Consider the following 23490-nt stretch of genomic DNA (forward strand, 5'->3'; position numbering starts at 1 on the left):
TGTTTTCAGTCATAGCGGAAAAGACTCTTGTATCTGAAATCTTGAGATCCTGTTGAAAGAAAGTGTGAATCTACTGAGTATAATGTTTGCTTTAGGAAATTCTATTTTATTTGATTTGAGAATATATATGTACACCAATATTCATGCACAAGAGAATAATAGAAGTGTCAAGTTAAAAAAATAAATCCACAATACACCTGTTAGCCTGGGCAACACAGAGAGACTCCGTCTCAAAAAAAAAAAAAAAAAAAATACACAGGTTGAACATCCCAAATCTGAAAATCCAAAGTCAGCAATTTAAGTGTCAACATAAAACTCAAAGAAAATGACAATTGTAGTATTTTGGCTTTTGGATTATTGGGTTAGATACATTCAACTGGTAAGTATAATGCAAATATTCCAAAATCTGAAAAAAAAAAAAAAAATCAAAAAAAACCTTGTGGTTCCAAGCATTTTGCATAAGGAATATTCAGTCTCTCTCTCTCTCTCTCTCTCTCTCTCTCTGTGTGTGTGTGTGTGTGTGTGTGTGCGCGCGCGCGCATGTGTGTATGTGTGTGTGTATATATATATGGGGTGTGTGTGTGTGTGTATATGCATGTATTCAAGTCCTTTCCATTCAGCACAGAGATTAAAGGGTAGATTTTTTTCCCCATGCTTTCTGTAAGAGTACCCATAAATGTGTCCACTGAAGCCAGTAACTTCATCAATTAAAACTTAGGTTTGCTTTAAACGTTATCATTTGAGACTTAACATAGATTAATAGGTTAAAAAATCTACAATTACTATAAAAATTAGAGCAACTGTAATAACACATGCTTTAATCTTTCATGACATTTTCATTTAGTATATCATATCAAAGAAAAGTTATTTTTTCTCATTATAGCCTTAAATGGTTTCTTCAAATATTTTATAATAAAAGTATATTCTGTCCAAAATTTTTGTGTGTGAGAGGAGAGCAAGTGACTTTCAAAGTGATAACCAAATAAATCAAATGAAAATGTCCAATACGTACGTATATATTCTGGCAAAAATCCAATATGTACATACAATTATTGCAACAATCATTGAAATCCATAAATATGTTTTTGAACAGTGTTTACCATATTTAATTTACGTGTGGTTGTAGGAATTGTACGCTTGAAACATATCTTTTGACTAGCTCTACTCTGACAAATATTGACTCTGATAATTTGTTTTTCTTACAATTTCTTTGTTTTTCTTTTTTTTATTATACTTTATATTCTAGGATACATGTGCACAACATGCAGGTTTGTTACATATGTATACATGTGGCATGTTGGTGTGCTGCACCCATTAACTTGTCATTTACATTAGGTATATCTCCTAATGTTATCCCTCCCCTCTACCCCACACAACAACAGGCCCTGGTGTGTGATGTTCCCTTGCTGTTTCCAAGTGATCTCATTGTTCAATTCTCACCAATGACTGAGAACATGTGATGTTTGGTTTTCTGTTCCTTCGATAGTTTGCTGAGAATAACGGTTTCCAGTTGCATCCATGTCCGTACAAAGACATGAACTCATCCTTTTTTATGGCTGCACAGTATTCCATGGTGTATATGTGCCACATTTTCTTAATCCAGTCTCTCACTGATGGACTTTTGGGTTGATTCCAAGTCTTTGCTATTGTGGATAGTGCCACAATAAACATACGTGTGCATGTGTCTTTATAGCAGCATGATTCATAATCCTTTGGGATATATACACAGGAATGGGATGGCTGGGTCAAATGGTATTTCTAGTTCTAGATCCTTGAGGAATTGCCACACTGTCTTCCACAATGGTTGAACTAGTTTAGAGTTGCACCAACAGTGTAAAAGTGTTCATATTTCTCGACATCCTCTCCAGCACCTGTTGTTACCTGACTTTTTAATGATCGACATTCTAACTGGTGTGAGATGGTATCTCATTGTGGTTTTGATTTGCATTTCTCTGATGACTAGTGATGATAAGCATTTTTTTCATGTGTCTGTTGGCTGCACAAATGTCTTCTATTGAGAATTGTCTTTTCATATCCTTTGCCCACGTTTTGATGGTTTTTTTTTTTTTCTTGTAAATTTGTTTGAGTTCTTTGTAGGTTCTGGATATTAGCCCTTTGTCAGAAGAGAAGATTGCAAAAAATTTCTCCCATTCTGTAGGTTGCCTGTTGGCTCTGACGGTAGTTTCTTTTGCTGTGCAGAATCTCTTTAGTTTAATTAGATTCCATTGGTCCATTCTGGCTTTTGTTGCCATTGCATTTGGTGTTTTAGATGTGAAGCCCTTGCCCATGCCTATGTCCTGATTGGTGTTGCCTAGGTTTTCTTCTAGAGTTTTTATAGTTTTAGGTCTAACATTTAAGTCTCTAATCCACCTTTAATTAATTTTTGTGTAAGGTGTAAGGAAGGGATCCAGTTTCAGCTTTCTAATTATGGCTAGCCAGTTTTCCCAGCCCCATTTATTAAATAGCAAATTCTTTCCCCATTCCTTGTTTTTGTCAGGTTTGTCAAAGGTCAGATGGTTGTAGATGCGTGGTATTATTTCGGAGGGCTCTGTTCTGTTCCATTGTTATAAATCTCTGTTTTGGTACCAGTACCGTGCTGTTTCAGTTACTGTAGCCTTGTAGTATATTTTGAAGTCAGGTAGCATGATGCCTCCAGCTTTTTCTTTTTGACTTAGGATTGTCTTGGCAATGTAGGCTCTTTTTTGGTTCCATATGAACTTTAAAGTAGTTTTTTCCAGTTCTGTGAAAAAAGTCATTGGTAGCTTAATGGGGTGGCATTCAATCTATAAATTACCTTGGGCAGTATGGCCACTTTCACAATGTTGATTCTTCCTATCCATGAGCATGAAATATTCTTCCATTGTTTGTGTCCTCTTTTATTTCATTGAGCAGTGGTTTGTAGTTATCCTTGAAGAGGTCCTTCACATCCCTTGTAAGATGGATTCCTAGGTATTTTATTCTCTTTGAAGCAATTGTGAATGGGAGTTCATTCATGATTTGGCTCTGTTTGTCTGCTATTGGCATATAGGAATGCTTGTGATTTTTCCACATTCATTTTGTATCCTGAGACTTTGCTGAAGTTGCTTATCAGCTTAAGGAGATTTTGGACTGAGATGATGGGGTTTTCTAAATATACAATCTTGTAATCTGCAAACAGGGACAATTTGACTTCTTCTTTTCCTAACTGAAGACCCTTTATTTCTTTCTCTTGACTGATTGCTCTAGCCAGAACTTCCAATACTATGTTGAATAGGAGTGGTGAGAGAGGGCATCCCTGTCTTGTGCCAGTTTCTAAGAGGAATGCTTCAGTTTTTACACATTCAGTATGATGTTAGCTGTGGGTTTGTTATAAATAGCTCTTACTATTTTGATATACGTTTCATCAATACCGAATTTATTGAGAGTTTTTACCATGAAGGGCTGTTGAATTTTGTGAAAGTCCTTTTCTGCATCCATTGAGATAATCATGCGGTTTTTGTCTGCAGTTCTGTTTATATGCTGGATTACATTTATTGATTTTCCTATGTTGAACCAGTGTTGCATCCCAAGGATAAAGCCCATTGATCATGGTGGATAAGCTTTTTGATGTGCTGCTGCATGCGGTTTGCCAGTATTTTATTGAGGACTTTTGTCTCAACATTCATCAGGGATATTGGTCTAAAATTCTCTTTTTGTGTTGTGTCTCTGCCAGGCCTTGGTATCAGGATGATGTTGGCCTCATAAAATGAGTTAGGGAGGATTCCCTCTTTTTCTGTTCATTGGAATAGTTTCAGAAGGAATGGTACCAGCTCCTCCTTGTACCTCTGGTAGAATTCAGCTGTGAATCCATCTGGTCCTGGACATTTTTTGGTAGGTAGGTTATTGCCTCAATTTCAGAGCCTGCTACTGGTCTATTCAGGGATTCAACTTCTTACTGGTTTAGTCTTGGGAGAATGTATGTGTCCAGGAATTTATACATTTCTTCTAGGTTTTCTAGTTTACTTGTTTAGAGGTGTTTATGGTATTCTCTGATGGTAGTTTGTATTTCTGTGAGGATGGTGATGATATACCATTTATCAATTTTTATTGCATCTATTCTTTTCTTCTCTCTTTTCTTCTGTATTAGTCTTGCTAGCACTCTATCAATTTTGTTGATCTTTTGAAAAATCCAGCTCCTGAATTCTTTGATTTTTTGAAGGGAATTTTGTGTCTCTAGCTCCTTGGCTTCTACATTGATCTTAGTTATCTGTCGCCTTCTGCTAGCTTTTGAGTGTGTTTGCTCTTGCTTCTGTAGTTCTTTTAATTGTGGTTTTAGAGTGTCAATTTTAGATCTTTCCTGCTTTCTCTTGTAGGCATTTAGTGCTATAAATTTCCCTCTGCACACTGCTTTAATTGTGTCCCAGAGATTCTGGTATGTTGTATCTTTTTTCTCATTGGTTTCAAAGAACATCTTTATTTCTGTCTTCATTTCTTTATGTACGCAGTAATCATTCAGGAGCAGGTTGTTCAGTTTCCATGTAGTTTAGCAGTTTGAATTGAGTTTTTTAGTCCTGAGTTCTAGTTTGATCCTACTGTGGTCTGAGAGACAGTTTGTTATAATTTCTGTTATTTTTCATATGCTGAGGAGTGTTTTACTTCCAACTATGTGGTCAATTTTGGAATAAGTGTGATGTGGTGCTGAGAAGAATGTATATTCTGCTGATTTAGGGTGGAGAGTTCTGTAGATGTCTATTATGTCCACTTGGTGCAGAGTTGAGTTCAAATCCTAGATATCCTTGTTAACTTTCTGTCTCATTGATCTGTCTAATGTTGACAGTGGGGTGTTGAAGTCTCCCATTATTATTGTATGGGAGTCTAAGTCTCTTTGTAAGTCTCTAAGGGCTTGCTTTATGAATCTGAGTGCTCCTGTATTGGGTGTATATATAATTAGGATTGTTAGATCTTGTTAAATTGATCCCTTTACCATTATGTAATGGCTTTCTTTGTCTCTTTTGATTTTTGTTGGTTTAAAATCTGTTTTATCATAGATGAGGATTGCAACCCCTGCCTTTTTTTGTTTTCCATTTGCTTGGTGGATATTCCCCTATCCCTTTATTTTGAGCCTATGTGTGTCTCTGCACATGAGATGGGTCTCCTGAATACAGCAAACTGATGGGTCTTGACTCTTTATTCAATTTGCCAGTCTGTGTCTTTTAATTGGACCATTTAGCCCATTTACCTTTAAGGTTAATATTGTTTTGTGTGAACTTGGTCCTGTCATTATGATGTTAGTTGTTATTTTGCTCATTAGTTGATGCAGTTTCTTCCCAGCAACAATGGTCTTTACATTTTGGCATGTTTTTGCAATGGCTGGTACCGGTTTTTCATTTCCATGTTTAGTGCTTCCTTCAGGAGCTCTTGTAGGGCAGGCCTGGTGGTGACAAAATCTCTCAGTCTTTGCTTTTCTTTAAAGGATTTTATTTCTCCTTCACTTATGCAACTTAGTTTGGCTGGATATGAAATTCTGGGTTGAAAATTCTTTCCTTTAAAAATGTGGAATATTGGCCCCCACTCTCTTCTGGTTTGTTTCTGCCGAGAGATCTGCTATTCGTCTGATGGTCTTCCCTTTGTGGGTAACAGAACCTTTCTCTCTGGCTGCCCTTAAGATTTTTTCCTTCATTTCAACTTTGGTGAATCTGACAGTTATGTGTCTTGGAGTTGCTCAAGAGTTCCAACAATTTCTAGGTTAGTGCTTCTCCAAATTAAACATACCTGTGAATCATTTAGGGATTTTATTAAAATACAAGCTCTGCCCGGATTGTTCAGAAGTGAGGGGCATAGTATCTGCCTTTCTAATAAACACTGAAGTCAAGTTGACACATATGCAAGGATTTGACCTGCAGTGTTCAATATGGTGGCCATTATCAATATATGGTCAATTAAATTTAATAAATTGAAATTAAATAAAATATCCAGTCTCTTATTTTTAATAGATGCATGTCAATTATTAAAAGCCAAGTGTGGCTTGTGGTTACTGTAATACACAGCTCAGATATACAATATTTTCATAAGTGCAGAAAGTTTTATTGCAAAAGTCTGCTCTTTAAGATTGGAGAAAACAGAGTGAATATTGTTTCTAAAATGAATAGTTATTTATGTTTTTCAATTTAGTGACATATTTCCTAAAGTAAAAATATTTTCAAAAGTATTTTTGACTATTATGTAGTGGTTTAAAGAATTAGAGCATATAAAATACGTAAGAAAACACAGTTGAACCAAGATAAACATTTTCTTTATCTGGGAACTGATACTCATTGTATTGTTATAAATTGCCAATTTTGAAATATTTGTCAGTATATGTCTAGACAGTTCATTTGAATTGAGCAAAGATGCCTAGAAGATAACCATTTCATGTAAGATCAATTAAGTGTGGTGGCATTGCCATACTATATATTTTATAATTTCTAAAATTTTCAGTTTAATGCATAGTGAAAAATATTATGGCTATCTTTTTCAGAAAAAAAAAAGAGTTTTTTATTCCCCTAAAACTCAATAAAATATTAAGAAGTTTTTTCCCCCTAAAACTCAATAAAATATTATTAAGTGAGCCCTGGAAGGCATTTAATAAACCTTTATAAGCCACAGTACTGGAAGAGGAAATGAGCGGGATATTGGTTTCCAGGGTCTAATTTCATATTCCTGAACTAACTTAATTTGTGTGTTTTCTAGACTTGATGTTCAAGGGAAAGTATAAGATTTCACAGAAATAAAAAAAAAAAGTGAAGATAACTTCCAGATCTCAACAACGATTTCCCTTGGATTTTGAATAAGTGTTAGTCATCTAAAAATGAACAAGGTGCTTTAGGATAGGAGGCTATTGGTAGAGAACTAGAGGTAGGTCCCTGAAGAAGTGTCAACATGACTTCAGAATGAAGTAAAATGAAAATGTATTTTCTCTAGTCACCCTCATTCTTTCAGTTTCCTAGATATCTACTTATGCCTTGTTCATCAAGTAGTATCTTTCAGGAAAACTTTTAACTATATTTCTCTTTTGCAAAATCCATCTCATTGCACATAAGAAAGGAAATGCAATATTGGGAAATAAACTATTGCAGTGGCTCACCTCTTTAATCCCAGTATTTTGGGAGGATGAGCTGGGAGGATCCCTTGAGCTCAGCAGTTTGAGACCAGCCTGGGAAAAATGGCAACACTCTGTCTCTATGAAAAAGAAAGAAGGAAAGAAAGGAAGGAAGGAAGGAAGGAAGGAAGGAAGGGGGAGAGAGAGAGAGAGAGAGAGAGAGAGAGAGAGAGAGAGAGAGAGAGAGAGAAAGAAAGAAAGAAAGAAAGAAAGAAAGAAAGAAAGAAAGAAAGAAAGAAAGAAAGAAAGAAAGAAAGAAAGAAAGAAAGAAAGAAAGAAAAGAAAAAGAAAAAACAGTTAGCTGGGCATGGTGGTATATGCATATAGCTCCAGCTACTTAGGAGAATGAGGCAGAAGGAACACTTGAGCCCATGTGATCAGGGCTGTGTTAAGCTTGAACACACCACTCACTCCAGCCTTGGTGACAGGGCAAGAACCTGCCTCAAAAAAAAAAAAAAAAAAAAAAAAAAAAAAAAAAAAAATAGATGAAGCATATGGCTGTTTCCCTGAGAAGTGCCTTTCTGTTAAATCAAGAGTTAACTGTAGGAAGGATGTCTTGTTTGTCCAAATATGATCAATTATCACAATCTAGTTCAACAAAATAAAGACATTTTTAAGAAATGCTAACAAAATATTTATTTTGAACTATGTTAGCATACTGAAATTTTTATTTCCTCACAATTTTAGTAAACCAAATCTTAAAAATTCTGATATTTTTTCTATTTAGCATTCTATGTAAACATTTTTGCACACATTATATGCACTTTACAAGCTTTTCTATATGTAATTCATCATTTCTTTTGTGTATTAGAAAATATGTTAACATCTATTCATTTTTCTGCATCATAGATTCAGTTAAATTTTTTTTTTAAAACACTTGTCTAAAGTTTAATTGTGATGTTTTTGTCTGTTTATTTTTGAGACAGGGTCTCTCTCTGTCACTCAGGCTGGAGTGAAGTGGTGTGATCACAGCTCAGAGCAATCACTGCCTCCAAGGCCCAATCAATCCTCTCATCTCAGCCTCCCAATTAGCTGGGACTACAGGTATGCACCACTACAGCTGCCTAGTTTTTGTTTTGTTTTGTTTTTGTTTTTGTATTTTTAGTAAAAAGGGAATTTTATCATGTTTCCCAGGCTGGTGTCAAACTCCTGAACTCAAGAGATCCACACACTTTGGTTTCCCAAAGTGCTGAGATTAAGGGCATGAGTCACCACATGTGGCCTAATAATAGTGTATCATTGAAATGTTAAAATATTGTTGTCTATTAATCCCTCCTCCTTTCTTTCTTTCTCTTTCTTTTTTTCTCTCTCTTTCTCATAAATAGTCTTAAAAACTTCTTTCATAATACATGTGGCTTGCCAATATTCCCAGTGGCTATGGTTAAAAATGGTGGTGTACATGTTAAAGAGTTTTACCAGGGGAATTTTGTGAAACTAAAATTTGAAATCCTCTATCTCCTTGTAAAGTTTGTGGACCAGATTTTTTTTTTTTTTTAATTATACTTTAAGTTCTAGGGTACATGTGCATAACGTGCAGGTTTGTTACATATGTATACTTGTGCCATGTTGCTGTGCTGCACCCATCAACTCGTCATTTACATCAGGTATAACTCCCAATGCAATCCCCCCCCCCTCTACCATCCCCATGATACGCCCCGGTGTGTGATGTTTATGGACCAGATTTTGATTGAGCTATTGAGTGAGTGTGAATCAGCCACCAAGTAAGTCTTCTTTCACTGTATTTTACTTGGCTCTTTACCATATTAGTTGTTCCCTGGGCTCTTATCTCTGAAGTCAACTGCATGAACAGTGACTAAAAATGTATTTTTTAAATGTAACTTTGATATTTGGAGACCATTTATTTACTAGTTTTCTCCCCCAAACAATGCTAATTATTTTCCTCTGTGATTTCTGAAATTTGCAATTTTTATTAAAGAAACCAACATTGAAATCAGAAAATGTATGCAGTAAGTTATTCTTGGGCCTCCTTATAAGGAACATTTTAGAGTATCTCAATTACGAACTTAAAAAAAAAAAAAAAAAAAAAAAAAAAAAACTTCAAGAGAAGGATGTTTTAGAAATGTCCCCAAAACTGGCATGTTGATTTCAGTACAATGAAAGATACCTGAATATATGTCAATAGGATCTCCTTTATTTCTCTTATCTCAAAGTTTAAATGCCTTCTACTCTCATCATGAGTCTGATGGCTGACTTATGACTCTCTGCATGTGAAAACTAGCATGCTCAGAACCTTTAGTTTTCAGTGATAAGGCAGGTCATACAAATAATAGTTCAGCTCAACATCCCAATTATGTCAATATGCTTACTTCTTTAAATTAATTACTTAAGATTGCATCTGTAATAAACATAATATTTTAATTTTCTGATAATGAGAAGGGAGACAGCTTTAATGTATATAAGAAATTTAAAGGTTTATTATAATCTTTTTCCAACCTGAAAATGCATGGAATTGGTTAGCTAGTTGTGAAGCATTCTAATGATCTGTGAATGAGTATATACATTGTATATATGATGGCTTTTTATTTTCTTTGAGTTTAATCTTGCTGATGATCCAGCTTAAATGCAGTTAACTTTTACTACATAGTTTCTTCAAAATGAGTGTTGAAACATCTTTGACATACGTTCCTAAGTAGCAAATATTCACCCGCATCATCATGCATTTATTAAGATAATGTATTTCTTCCAGTTTGATATTGTCTACATACAGATTTCTTTGCTGTCAATATGGCAAATTGCTCAGACAATTCCAAAAGCTTAATAGAGTTGTTAAACAGATCAGAAGGTCCATAATCCGGGACACTGAATAGTCTTACGGAGCCATGTTGGGAGAAATTAGTTGAACCTGAGACAAACATTATTCATGAGATTTAAACATGGTGGTTCAAAAATGGATCTGAAATGTATAAATACCATTCTTGAGCCAAAAAGAAGAGAATGTTCCAAATGGAAACTGGAAGAGAGAACATAGGATGTGAATTTGCTTTGTCTACATCTCTTCCTCAAGATACTGGCTTTAAAACCAGTGAGCCACTCTGAATCTTTGGAAGGAAAAGTCTAAGTTCCAGCACATTGAGATTGGCTGTATAGATGTGTTTCTGATTTTGAGACTTTCCCATTTAGGGAACCCTTACACTAAAATGGGGGGAGTCACTAAATGATTATTCCACCTCCAGTGTTTATTGACTGCTCCTTAAGAAAGTGTCATTAAACTCTTAGCAGAAATCTTGGAGGGAAAAAGTTGTTTCCTTCAATCTCATAGCATCAACTCTCTTTCTTGTTTTTGAAAAGCAAACCTGGGCTTAGATTATGACTACACCAATTTATAGGATTCAAGAAAAACTTATCATGCTCAACTATTGCATGACAGTATGTCATTATCAAACCGATTAAAGATAGTTTAGGAGAATAAAATACTTGGAGAGTGCTGGACTAAGGACAGTCATTCCTGGAATGGAAGCATGTAATAAAAATGACCATAAGCCTGAAGTGACTAGGGTGGGGGAATGTCCTTGATCAGAAGAGAGTGAAGCATGAGCTGGGTAACACGCCAGGATAGGTGGTGATGATGAAACATTTTGAGGAGACCTAAGCTGTTGGTGGAGGTGATGAGAGACCCAGGATAGAAGAAAGTATGGAAATTTGAACACCACAGAAATGGGCCTGATATGGTTTCACTGTCTCCACCCAAATCTCATCTTGAATTTTAGCTCCCACAATTCACATGTGTTTTGGAAGGATGCAGTGGGAGGCAATTGGATCATAGGGGCAGGTCTTTCCCATGCTATTCTCATGATAGTGAATATGTCTCACAACATTTTATGGGCTTATAAAGGGGAGTTCCTGTATAGAGATTCTCTTTTGCCTGTCTCCATGTAAGATGTGACTTTGCTCCTTATTTGCCTTCTGCCATGATTGTGAGGCCTCTCCAGCTATGCAGAACTGTGAGTCAATTAAACCCCTTTCCTTTTAAATTACTCTGCCTCATATATGTCTTTATTAGCAGCTTGAGAATGGAATAATGCCAAGACTCTGTTCTGACTAGTACAGAAAATTGACAGCATCACAGAATGATCCCAGCCAGAGGTAGCAGTGAATGGTTGTACCAAGAGCAGTACAAGCTGCTTGTGGTAAGCTTCGTGGGGACGGCTACCAGTCTAAATCCAAAAATCACAGTTAATAAGCCTGAGTGGATATAGAAGAGACATGATAGATTTGCGACTTGTTGACATAACCACCAGGATATCTGTATCACAAATGAAAAATATAGCTGGATTCTCAGATGCTGACCTCCATGCAGGGGAAGGCTTAGAAGTGCAGGGAATTCCTAATTCCTTAATTGGCTTTGATAGCCTTTCAGGGACTGACAGGGAAATCCCTAATATACAGGGAACTTATATGCTCTTGTGAAGAAGGTTGGTTTCATGAGGCAGAAGGAAAAGACAGAAAGAACTAGCAGGAGAGCAATATATGAGCTTGATTCTTTCTCATTTTTTATTTATTTATTATTATTATTATACTTTAAGTTCTAGGGTACATGTGCATAACGTGCAGGTTTGTTACATATGTATACTTTTGCCATGTTGGTGTGTTGCACCCATCAACGCGTCAGCACCCATCAACTTGTCATTTACATCAGGTATAATTCCCAATGCAATCCCTCCCCCATCCCCCGTCCCCCCTCCCCATGATAGGCCCCGGTGTGTGATGTTCCCCTTCCCGAGTCCAAGTGATCTCATTGTTCAGTTCCCATCTATGAGTGAGAACATGCGGTGTTTGGTTTTCTGTTCTTGTGATAGTTTGCTAAGAATGATGGTTTCAAGCTGCATCCATGTCCCTACAAAGGACACAAACTCATCCTTTTTGATGGCTGCATAGTATTCCATGGTGTATATGGGCCACATTTTCTTAATCCAGTCTGTCACTGATGGACATTTGGGTTGATTCTAAGTCTTTGCTATTGTGAATAGTGCCACAATAAACATACGTGTGCATGTGTCTTTACAGCAGCATGATTTATAATCCTTTGGGTATATACCCAGTAATGGGATGGCTGGGTCATATGGTACATCTAGTTCTAGATCTTTGAGGAATCGCCATACTGTTTTCCATAATGGTTGAACTAGTTTACAATCCCACAAACACTGTAAAAGTGTTCCTATTTCTCCACATCCTCTCCAGCACCTGTGGTTTCCTGACTTTTTAATGATTGCCATTCTAACTGGTGTGAGATGGTATCTCATTGTGGTTTTGATTTGCATTTCTCTGATGGCCAGGGATGATGAGCATTTTTTCATATGTCTGTTGGCTGTATGAATGTTTTCTTTTGAGAAATGTCTGTTCATATCCTTTGCCCACTTTTTCATGGGGTTGTTTGTTTTTTTCTTGTAAATTCGTTTGAGTTCTTTGTAGGTTCTAGATATTAGCCCTTTGTCAGATGAGTAGATTGCAAAAATTTTCTCCCATTCTGTAGGTTGCCTGTCCACTCTGTTGGTAGTTTCTTTTGCTGTGCAGAAGCTCTTTAGTTTAATTAGATCCCATTTGTCAATTTTGGCTTTTGCTGCCGTTGCTTTTGGTGTTTTAGATGTGAAGTCTTTGCCCATGCCTATGCCCTGAATGGTATTACCAAGGTTTTGCTCTAGGGTTTTTATGGTATTAGGTCTAACATTTAAGTCTCTAATCCATCTTGAATTAATTTTCATATAAGGAGTAAGGAAAGGATCCAGTTTCAGCTTTCTACTTATGGCTAGCCAATTTTCCCAGCACCATTTATTATCCTTTCCCCATTTCTGTTTCTCTCAGGTTTGTCAAAAATCAGATGGCTGTAGATGTGTGGTATTATTTCTGAGGACTCTGTTCTGTTCCATTGGTCTATATCTCTGTTTTGGTACCAGTACCATGCTGTTTCAGTTACTGTAGCCTTGTAGTATAGTTTGAAGGAAGGTAGCGTGATGCCTCCAGCTTTGTTCTTTTGACTTAGGATTGTCTTGGAGATGCGGGCTCTTTTTTGGTTCCATATGAACTTTAAAGCAGTTTTTTCCAATTCTGTGAAGAAACTCATTGGTAGCCTGATGTGGATGGCATTGAATCTATAAATAACCTTGGGCAGTATGGCCATTTTCACGATATTGATTCTTCTTATCCATGAGCACGGTATGTTCTTCCATTTGTTTGTGTCCTCTTTTATTTCATTGAGCAGTGGTTTGTAGTTCTCCTTGAAGAGGTCCTTTACATCCCTTGTAAGTTGGATTCCTAGGTATTTTATTCTCTTTGAAGCAATTGTGAATGGAAGTTCATTCATGATTTGGCTCTCTGTTTGTCTGTTACTGGTGTATACGAATGCTTGTGATTTTTGCAATTAATTTGGTATCCTGAGACTTTGCTGAAGTTGTTTATCAGCTTACGGAGATTTTGGGCTGAGACAATGGGATTTTCTAAATATACAATCATGTCATCTGCAAAGAGGGACAATATGACTTCTTCTTTTCCTAACTGAATACCCTTGATTTCTTTCTCTTGCCTGATTGCTCTAGCCAGAACTTCAAACACTATGTTGAATAGGAGTGGTGACAGAAGGCTTCCCTGTCTTGTGCCAGTTTTCAAAGGGAATTTTTCCAGTTTTTGCCCATTCAGTATGATATTGGCTGTGGGTTTGTCATAAATAGCTCTTATGATTTTGAGGTATGTTCCATCAATACCAAATTTATTGAGCGTTTTTAGCATGAAGGGCTGTTGAATTTTGTCAAAAGCCGTTTCTGCATCTATTGAGATAATCATGTGGTTCTTCTCTTTGGTTCTGTTTATATGCTGGATTATGTTTATTGATTTGCGAACGTTGAACCAGCCTTGCATCCCAGGGATGAAGCCCACTTGATCATGGTGGATAAGCTTTTTGATGTGCTGCTGAATCCGGTTTGCCAGTATTTTATTGAGGATTTTTGCATGGATGTTCATCAGGGATATTGGTCTAAAATTCTCTTTTTTTGTTGTGTCTCTGCCAGGCCTTTGTATCAGGATGATGTTGGCCTCATAAAATGAGTTAGGGAGGATTCCCTCTTTTTCTATTGATTGGAATAGTTTCAGAAGGAATGGTACCAGCTCCTCCTTGTACCTCTGGTAGAATTCAGCTGTGAATCCATCTGGTCCTGGACTTTTTTTGTTTGGTAGGCTATTAATTATTGCCTCAATTTCAGAGCCTGCTGTTGGTCTATTCAGGGATTCAACTTCTTCCTGGTTTAGTCTTGAAAGAGTGTAAGTGTCCAGGAAATTATCCATTTCTTCTCGATTTTCTAGTTCATTTGCATAGAGGTGTTTATAGTATTCTCTGATGGTAGTTTGTATTTCTGTAGGGTCAGTGGTGATATCCCCTTTATCATTTTTTATTGCGTCTATTTGATTCTTCTCTCTTTTCTTCTTTATTTGTCTTGCTAGCGTTCTGTCAATTTTGTTGATCTTTTCAAAAAACAAACTCCTGGGTTCATTGATTTTTTTGGAGGGTTTTTTGTCTCTATTTCCTTCATTTCTGCTCTGATCTTAGTGATTTCTTGCCTTCTGCTATCTTTTGAATGTGTTTGCTCTTGCTTCTCTAGTTCTTTTTATTGTGGTGTTAGAGTGTCAATTTTAGATCTTTCCTGCTTTCTCTTGTGGGCATTTAGTGCTATAAATTTCCCTCTACACCCTGCTTTAAATGTGTCCCAGAGATTCTGGTTTGTTGCATCATTGTTCTCATTGGTTTCAAATAACATCTTTATTTCTGTCTTCATTTCGTTATGTACCCAGTAGTCATTCAAGAGCAGGTCGTTCAGTTTCTATGTAGTTGAGCGCTTTTGATTCTTTCTCTTATACAAAATTTGCTAATATTATTTTTAACTCAGACCTAGAATGTGCACCATCATCTTTCTTCACCTTGTGCCACAGACCCACCAACCCACTCACTCCCACACACATGTTGAAGTACAAAAAACCAATAGATACTCTGTTGCTCAAGAGGTCCTCTTTCTTATTCAGAAATCCCTGCATATTCCTGCATTTTGGAAGAGATCACCAAAGTGACCTCAGCATCAATCTATCCATTTATGAGTCATGTTTCCATAACTCAAATATTCAAAAGTTTTAAAACCCAGAGATTCAAACAATTAAAGCAAAAATAATTTTTTGATTTTCAGTTTTCATTTTTGGTTCCAGGGTCCATGTGCAGGTTTGTCACATGTGTTTATTGTGTGGTGATGAGGTTTGGATTCCAAATTATCCCACTACCCAGGTCTTGAGCATAGCACCCAAAAGATAGTTTTCCAACCCTTGCTCTCCTCCCTCTTTCCTCCTCCAGTTGTTCCTACATTCATGCCCATGAGTACTCAATGTCTTGCTCCCACTTATAAGTGAGAGCATGTGGAATTTGCTTTTGTGTTCTTGCATTAATTCTCATAGTATGATAGCCTCCAGGCACATCCATGTTGTTGCAAAGGACATGATTTCATTATTTTTTATGGCTGCATAGTATTTCATGGAATCCATGTACCATACTTTCTTATCTGGTCTACCACTGATGGGTACCTAAGTTGATTCCATGCATTTTCTCTTGTGAGTATTGCTGTGATGAACATGCAAGGGCATGTGTCTTTTTGATAGAAGAAGATACATTTTTTTTTTTTTTTAATTTTGGGTACATACCCACTAATGGGATCACAGGGCCAAATGGTAGTTCTGTTTTAAGTTTCTTGAGAAATTTCCAAATTGCTTTCCACAGTGGCTGAGCTACTTTACTTTCCCACCAGTAGGGTATAAGTGTTTCCTGTTCTCCACATCCTCACCAACATCTGTTGTTTCTTGACTTTTTAGTAATAGCTGTTCTGACTGGTGTGAGATGATTTCTTTTTTTTTTTTTTTTTCTTAAGTGTCTTTTCTCTTTCAAGTGTGAGATAGAAATTAACAGTGAATGTGTATGCACTTGGACAAAATAAGCCTTGGGAAGATTTGTCACACCTAGCTATTTCCTGCTGGAATAAGTAGAGTTTCTTAAGCTAATTTGTCAAATACATCAAGAAAAACATTCAAACTCCCATTAGCATAACCAGGTTTTACAAAATCAATATTTTATTGTTAGATGGTGTTTTATTAGCTCCATTTCTTCCTAATTGCGTACATTTAGAAATTTAGTTGAATTCAGTTTATTCAGTGGTTTTGGTAGTCTTTGCTTGGATATGTTTGTTTATGTTAGCTATAACAATAATATAATCTCATAATAGAAAATTTAAAAACAAACTTACTTTACAAATAATTTTTTCTAGCTCTCTATCATGTATGTTTTTAGAGTTTTAAGTTGTGCAACTTAAATATGCTTCATTTTTCAAGAATGTATTTTGTCTCAATATACAACACTTTCCACATTTACAGATGTGCATTCCTTTTATCATTTCCATCCCTGGCCCATTAATTGTTTCTGACAGTAGGCAAGAATTAGACTAATTGCAATATTTTGACATCAACACATTTTTGCTAAAAATTGTTTCATAATTCAGAAGGAATACTTAATATATCTAGTCAGTAATTCAATTTTCAGATTAAAATGTCTGAATAGTTTCTTGGTTTTTCATTCAAATTAACAAACTGTTTTTGTCAAATCTGTGCTAATTTACTAGTTCCTGAATTTGGCAAGAAGAGTTACCCAGTCCTCATGTCAGGCAGAGATAATGAAATCTGCATTCAATTAATGGAAGAAATGGGGAAACATGGTTAAGTCTCAATGATTGTGCACTTGATGAACACTATTGCTGATTAATACATGTGTAACTGTCTTGATATCTTAGCATTTTTTCCAATAGAATTTCAAGGTGCTATTTACGAGATAGTTGTATAACTTATTTTTTTTCTAGTGTTTTCCCCCCGACATCTTATTTATTCTGTATTTTACTTTTCATTTTTAATTGAATTAGAAAATATTTCAATGTCTAAAACCCTGAAACCCATTCATACTTAATAGATATGAATGCATGAACCCATAATTATTTCAGACCCCCCATGTTTTTCTAAAAATATAGATAATATTTACATATTTTTATATATAGATTCTTACTAATTTGAGAAACATTTAAACATAAAGAGTAAACATTATGGCACAAAATAACACAATTGATTGCATTCTGTAAAGTGTGTTTAGCATTCACAAATCAATTAATATGACCCAATATTTTAATATACTAAAAGGTTTATTGAGATATAATTAATAGAGGACACATATTCAAGGCCTTCAAAATAATTAATTTATAGATATACATATATATGTGTATGTGTGTGACAACATCATGATGATAAAGATTATAAACACAGCCATCACCTCCAATTGTTTTGTGTGTTTTTGTCTACCATGTCTAGCAGACTCAAATCTCTTTCCCTAGGCAAACAACAATTTATTTTCTGTCTCTGTGGATTAGTATGAATTTCCTTTAATTTTGTGTAAATTAATCAGAATCAGACAGTACTTGCTCTCCCTCTCTTTCTTTGCAATCTGACATTTTTTTCTCTGGGCCTAATTATTTTAACAGTCATTCAAGTTTCTGCACACATCAATACTTTGTTTCTTATTGCTAAGTAGTATTTCAGTGTATGATGGCACAATTGTGCGTTTATCCATTTGTTTCCTGATGGATGTTGGTGTTATTTTTAGTATAGACTATTATAAATAATATCTATGAACATTTGCATGCCAGTGTCTGTAGACAAGAGTACTTTCATTTCTCTGGAGTAAATGCTGAAAGTAAAGGACTGCTTCATAGAGTAGATGTATGCTTCACTTTCTAAGAAACTGCCAAAGTTCTCCAAATTGGTTAGACTGTTTAACATACCAGCAAGAAATGAAAGTATCTGTTTTCCATATCCTCATCAAAGACGCTAAGATGAAGATTTTAGAATTGTATACATCCTAATAGGTGTGTAGTGGAATCATATTGGTCTTAATTGCTTTCTCCTAATGACTAATAAATTGAGCATATGTTTATATTTGCTGTTTATATATCCTGACTGCTTAGTATAGTATCTGTTCAAATCTTTGTCATTTTAAAGATTACACTGCTATCTATTAAATATTTTTGAGAGTTCTCTGTCTTCTGATTATAATTTCTTTTTTTTTTTTTTTTTTTTTTTTTTTTTTTTTTTTGAGACGGAGTTTCACTCTGCCGCCCAGGCTGGAGTGCAGTGGCCGGATCTCAGCTCACTGAAAGCTCCGCCTCCCGGGTTCACGCCATTCTCCTGCCTCAGCCTCCCCAGTAGCTGGGACTACAGGCGCCCGCCACCTCGCCCGGCTAGTTTTTTGTATTTTTTTAGTAGAGACGGGGTTTCACTGTGTTAGCCAGGATGGTCTGGATCTCGTGACCTCGTGATCCGCCCGCCTCGGCCTCCCAAAGTGCTGGGATTACAGGCTTGAGCCACCGCGCCCGGCTGATTATAATTTCTTAATCAGATATACAAGTTCTTTCAATCTGTAGTTTATATTTTCATCGTTGTAGCAGATAATATCTCTCAAATGTCTTTTGAAGGCAAATATTTCATTTTTCAGTTATATTTATTTATGTTTCATGAGTACGAGTTTGGTGTCATATCTAAGAAATTTTGTGTTAGTCTTAGATAATATTTATTTTGCCTATGTTTCTTCTGGAAGTATTAAGGATTTAGATTTTAAATAGAAGTTTAAATGTACGCCAATGGTTCATTTTGAGTTAGTTTTTTATGATGCAAATTATACACGGATTTTTTTTTATTTGCATATGGATATCTGATTATTCTAGCATCATGTGTTTAAAATAAACATTATCCACAGAATTGCCTTTGAAACATTTTTCAGAAATCAGTTGTCTATACATGTATATGTCTATTTCTGGATATGGTATTCTGTCCCCTTGACTTATTTGCCTATGTTGGTGGACAATAGCATACTGTTTGGTTACACCACCTTTATAATAAAAAACTTGAAATCAGGTAAATTACATTCACCAAGTTTTTTCTTTTTTAAAGTGAATTTGGCCAGTCAAGGTTCTTGGCATTTCTATATTTATTTCCTGTTTAGTTTGTCAGTGTTCCATTCCAAAAAGCTTGCTGTGAATTTGACTGCTATTTTATGAAATGCCTTGTCACATTTGATAATTCACATATTGACAATTACAAGTGTTGTGTTCTGACTTTTAATACTGTGTGTTTTGTGGCAATGTGCTTGGGTTTGCCATTCACAGGTCTTTAATATCTTTTGTAAGATTCACACTGTAAATATTTTGTGTATTTGGTGTTGCATAAAAAGCTATCTAATTTTTATTTTAGTTTTGATTGCTATAGCTACTATAAAGCAGTACAATTGATTTATATATATTGATTATATCTTATGCAATCTTTTCTTACTGGATCATATTAATTGTTAATGTGTTATTAATCCATTATTCATTCATTTTAATGAATTATTAATTCATTGTGAATTTTTCTTTGTTGGGTGCTTGATATGTTCGCATTCCCACAACTGCCTTTGACATTTGTTGAGATACATTTAAGTTACTTGGGCGCAGTTTGATTCTCAGTTTTAAGATCTTATTTAAGTCTTAGCTTATATCTTACTTTTAAGATTTACTAGATTGGACGGAAACCATTCTCAGAAAAGGGCTAATTAATTATCCGTTCCTGAGGTAACATCATTCTGTGCACTTTACCTAGTGCCCCACGTTTCATGGGATTCTCAAGTCAGGCTGTTTGGAACAGAAATGGTTTTAGCCCTGACTGAACTTTGGGAAATACTCATTTTCATCTTCTTAAGTGGTTTTTGACTGAACTTTTGTGATTTTCTATAGATTTGTGCTAAAGTTGTTAGGTGGTTATATGGTTTGGCTGCACCCTTACCCAAATTCCATCTTGATTTGTAGCTCCCATAATGACCACATATAATGGGAGGAACCCAGTGGGAGATAATTGAATCATGAGGTCAGGTCTTTCCCATGTTGTTTTCATGATAGTGACAGTCTCATGGGATCTGATCGTTTCATAAACGGGAATATTCCTACACACATGCTTTTTGCCTGCCACTTAAGTCATGGCTTTGCTTCTCCTTTGCATTCTGCCATGATTGTGAGGTCTCCCCAAATATGTGGAAATGTGAGTCCATTGAACCGTTTTCCGTTTTAAATCACCCAATCTCAGGCAAGTCTGTATTAGAAGTGTCAGAATAAACTAATTCAGATAGTTATTTCCCCATCCTTGTGTAGTTTTCTTATACATATGAAGTGATAGACACTCGGAGGAAAACTTCAGTCATTCTCTCTGCAGATCTCCATTCTCCTGTGGGTGAAGCTACCTCTCTCCTGGTACTCTGCCCTGAAAGCCATAGCCGCCTCATTTTCTCAAGACTCAAAATCTTTTGAGGTCAGCCTGGCTTTTTTAAGTAAGGCCTGGGAAACACCTTCCAAGCCAATAAGCTGGGGCAGTAATATATCTCAGCTTTTTTCCATCTTGCCAAAATCACTATTCTTAATTCCCTGCTTTCCATTTTATTGAAAGTTTTCAGTTTCTTACATTTTCTCTATTTTTGGCTAATTCCACGATGGTAAAATAAGTCCCTTTTAGAGAATTTTGGCCAGAAACTGATGCTGTCCTTTCTTTTTCTTTTTTTTTTTTTTTAACCAGACTGGAGTGCAGTGGCATGGTATCTACTCACTGCAACCTCTGTCTCCTGGGTTCAAGCGATTCTCCTGCCTCATCTTCTTGGGTAGCTATGACTACAGGCATGCACCACCATGCCCAGCTAATTTTTGTATTTTTAGTAGAGATGGGTTTTCACTATGTTGGCCAGGACAGTCTCTATCTCTTGGCCTCATGTGTTCAGATAGCCATTGGTCCCAACTCTCCTGTCAACTATCTCTGAAGTACAGAAGAAAGGGGAAACAGCAGTTTTTAACAATAGCAGGGGTATTTTGAAACCATTACAACATTCTGAGAGGCATAGCCTGGGGTAAGTATCCTTGCCCCAGGATACTTTTCCTTGGAGGATATCTAACTATTTCTGTCATTTCAGCTGTGGGATAGGCATATGCATGTTTTCCTAGATTCCCAGGCCTGTGTGATGGCCTTTGTAAGAGACACAATTCTCCACACATTACCATTTCTGAGATTAGCATGAACTTGGGAGTGAACGACACAATCCAAGAAATTTCAATTTATTTTCTTTGTGATTAAGAAGTTTAATTTCATGTGTCAACTTGATGAACTACAGAATGCCCAGATACTTGGTTAAGTGTTATTTCTGGGTGTGTCGGTGAAGCTGTTTCCTGAAGGAATTGGTATTTGGATTGGTGGGCTGACTAAGGTGGCTGCTCCTTTCCTATGTGGATGGGTACCATCCAATCTACTGAGGGCCTAAACAGATGGAAAAGATATGAGATGGTTGAATTATCTCTGCAAGATTGGTGGATCTGGAACATCCATCTTCTCCTGTCCTCCATGTTCCTGGTTCTCTGGCCTTCAGACCTGCCTTGGAGTCTCCAATATCAGTTCTACAGCTCTTGGGTCTTTGTGCCACTCCACCTGCGGTCTTGCTACTCCAGCTTGTAGATTTCAAATAGTAGGAATTCTCAGCATCCATAATCAAGTGAACTAATATCTTATAATAAATTAGTTGTATTTATCTGGAAAACTTTGACACTATTTTATATCTACTTATTCATCCTTTCATTTATCCTATTTGTCTGTCTATCTATCTATCTATCTATCTATCTATCTATCTATCTATCTATCTATCTATCTATCTTTCTATCCTATTTATGTATCCAATCATTTTATCAAATTACCTTTGCAAAGGATCTATTTACAAATAACACTGCGTTCCAGATTGTAGGTACAAATGAATTATGGGGGGCATTACACAACCCAGTACACCCTTGAACTGCTTGTTGTAAATAGAGGACAGCAACAACACAATCTCATTAATTCTTCAAGCCACTCATTCTCAGGATTGTGTTATGTGCGTCTAAACCACTACTGATACATAGCTTATTGTGGTTTTTTACAGTTTTATTCAATCTTCCTCCTCAAATTTTCTACTCTATCAATGTATCTATTTACCTATCCATCTATTTATCTATTTCATCCATCTATGTATGTATGTATGTATGTATGTATGTATGTATGTATGTATGTATCTATCTATCTATCTATCTATCTATCTATCTATCTATCTATCTATCTATCTATCTATCTACCTATCTATCTAATCACCTCATGATTTATTCCCAAACAACACAATTGTTTTGTACTTTACATAAGTAACATAATGAGGTATGAAATGTTATGCAATTTGCTTCTTTTGTTCAACATCGAGTTCTGACAAGTTTCTGCGTGTGTAGGTGGTGTTGATTTATTTTCAGAGTTAGGCAGGCTTCCATTGAGGAAACAAATCACAGATCACTGGCTCATTGCCCTATTTTAATACTCATGGGCATTTTGGTTGTTTCAAATATTTTGCTATTCCATATCATGTATCATTCTTGTTCTTGTCTTATTGGACACCTGGGCAAAAACAAAACTATACATATATATGTGTATGTATGTATATATGTGTATATATGTATACATGTATGTGTACATACGTATATATAGATGTGTGTATATATATCATTATGTATATGCTATATGGTAGAGTCTAGTTGTTCATTTTGTTCTTTTTATATGTATATGTGTATATATATGTGCATATATAGATAATATGTACATACATACATATATAAACAGTTGAACTTTGAACAACCTGGCTTCTATATGTGGATTTTCTTCCACTCTACTATTTCTGAGACTGCAAGACCAACCCCTCATCTTCCACTTACTCCTCCTCAGCTTGCTTAATGTGAAGACAACAAGGATGAAGGCATTTATGATGACTCACTTCGACCTAAGAAACAGTAAATATATTTTCCTTTACTTATGATTTTCTTAATAACATTTTCTTTTCTCTAGCTTACTATATCATAAAAATATACTTTACATAGAAAATATGTGTTAATCAACTGTGTATGTTGTCAGTAAGACTTCTAGTCAACGGAAGGCTAGTAGCAGTTAAGTTTTGAGGGAGTCAAAAGTTATGCATGAACTTCTGCCTGTGCAGGGAATTTAGTGCGCCAACCTTCAAGTTTTTCAAAGATCAAATATATATATAATGTGTGTGTATATTTATAATGTATATATAAAATGTATACATTTAGGTGTGTGTATATATATTATCAGTAAGATATCTAGTCTTACTAGTTATTTTTAGCTTTCTGTTATCTCTAATTTCTCTGTAGAGATATAAATATACTGCCAAAATCTTCTAGTGTATGATAAATATATCAGCTATAGTTCACATTTTTAAACTAAAT

The sequence above is a fragment of the Macaca fascicularis genome, chromosome Y, assembly GCF_037993035.2.
Source record: "Macaca fascicularis isolate 582-1 chromosome Y, T2T-MFA8v1.1".
Taxonomy (NCBI): Eukaryota; Metazoa; Chordata; class Mammalia; order Primates; family Cercopithecidae; genus Macaca; species Macaca fascicularis.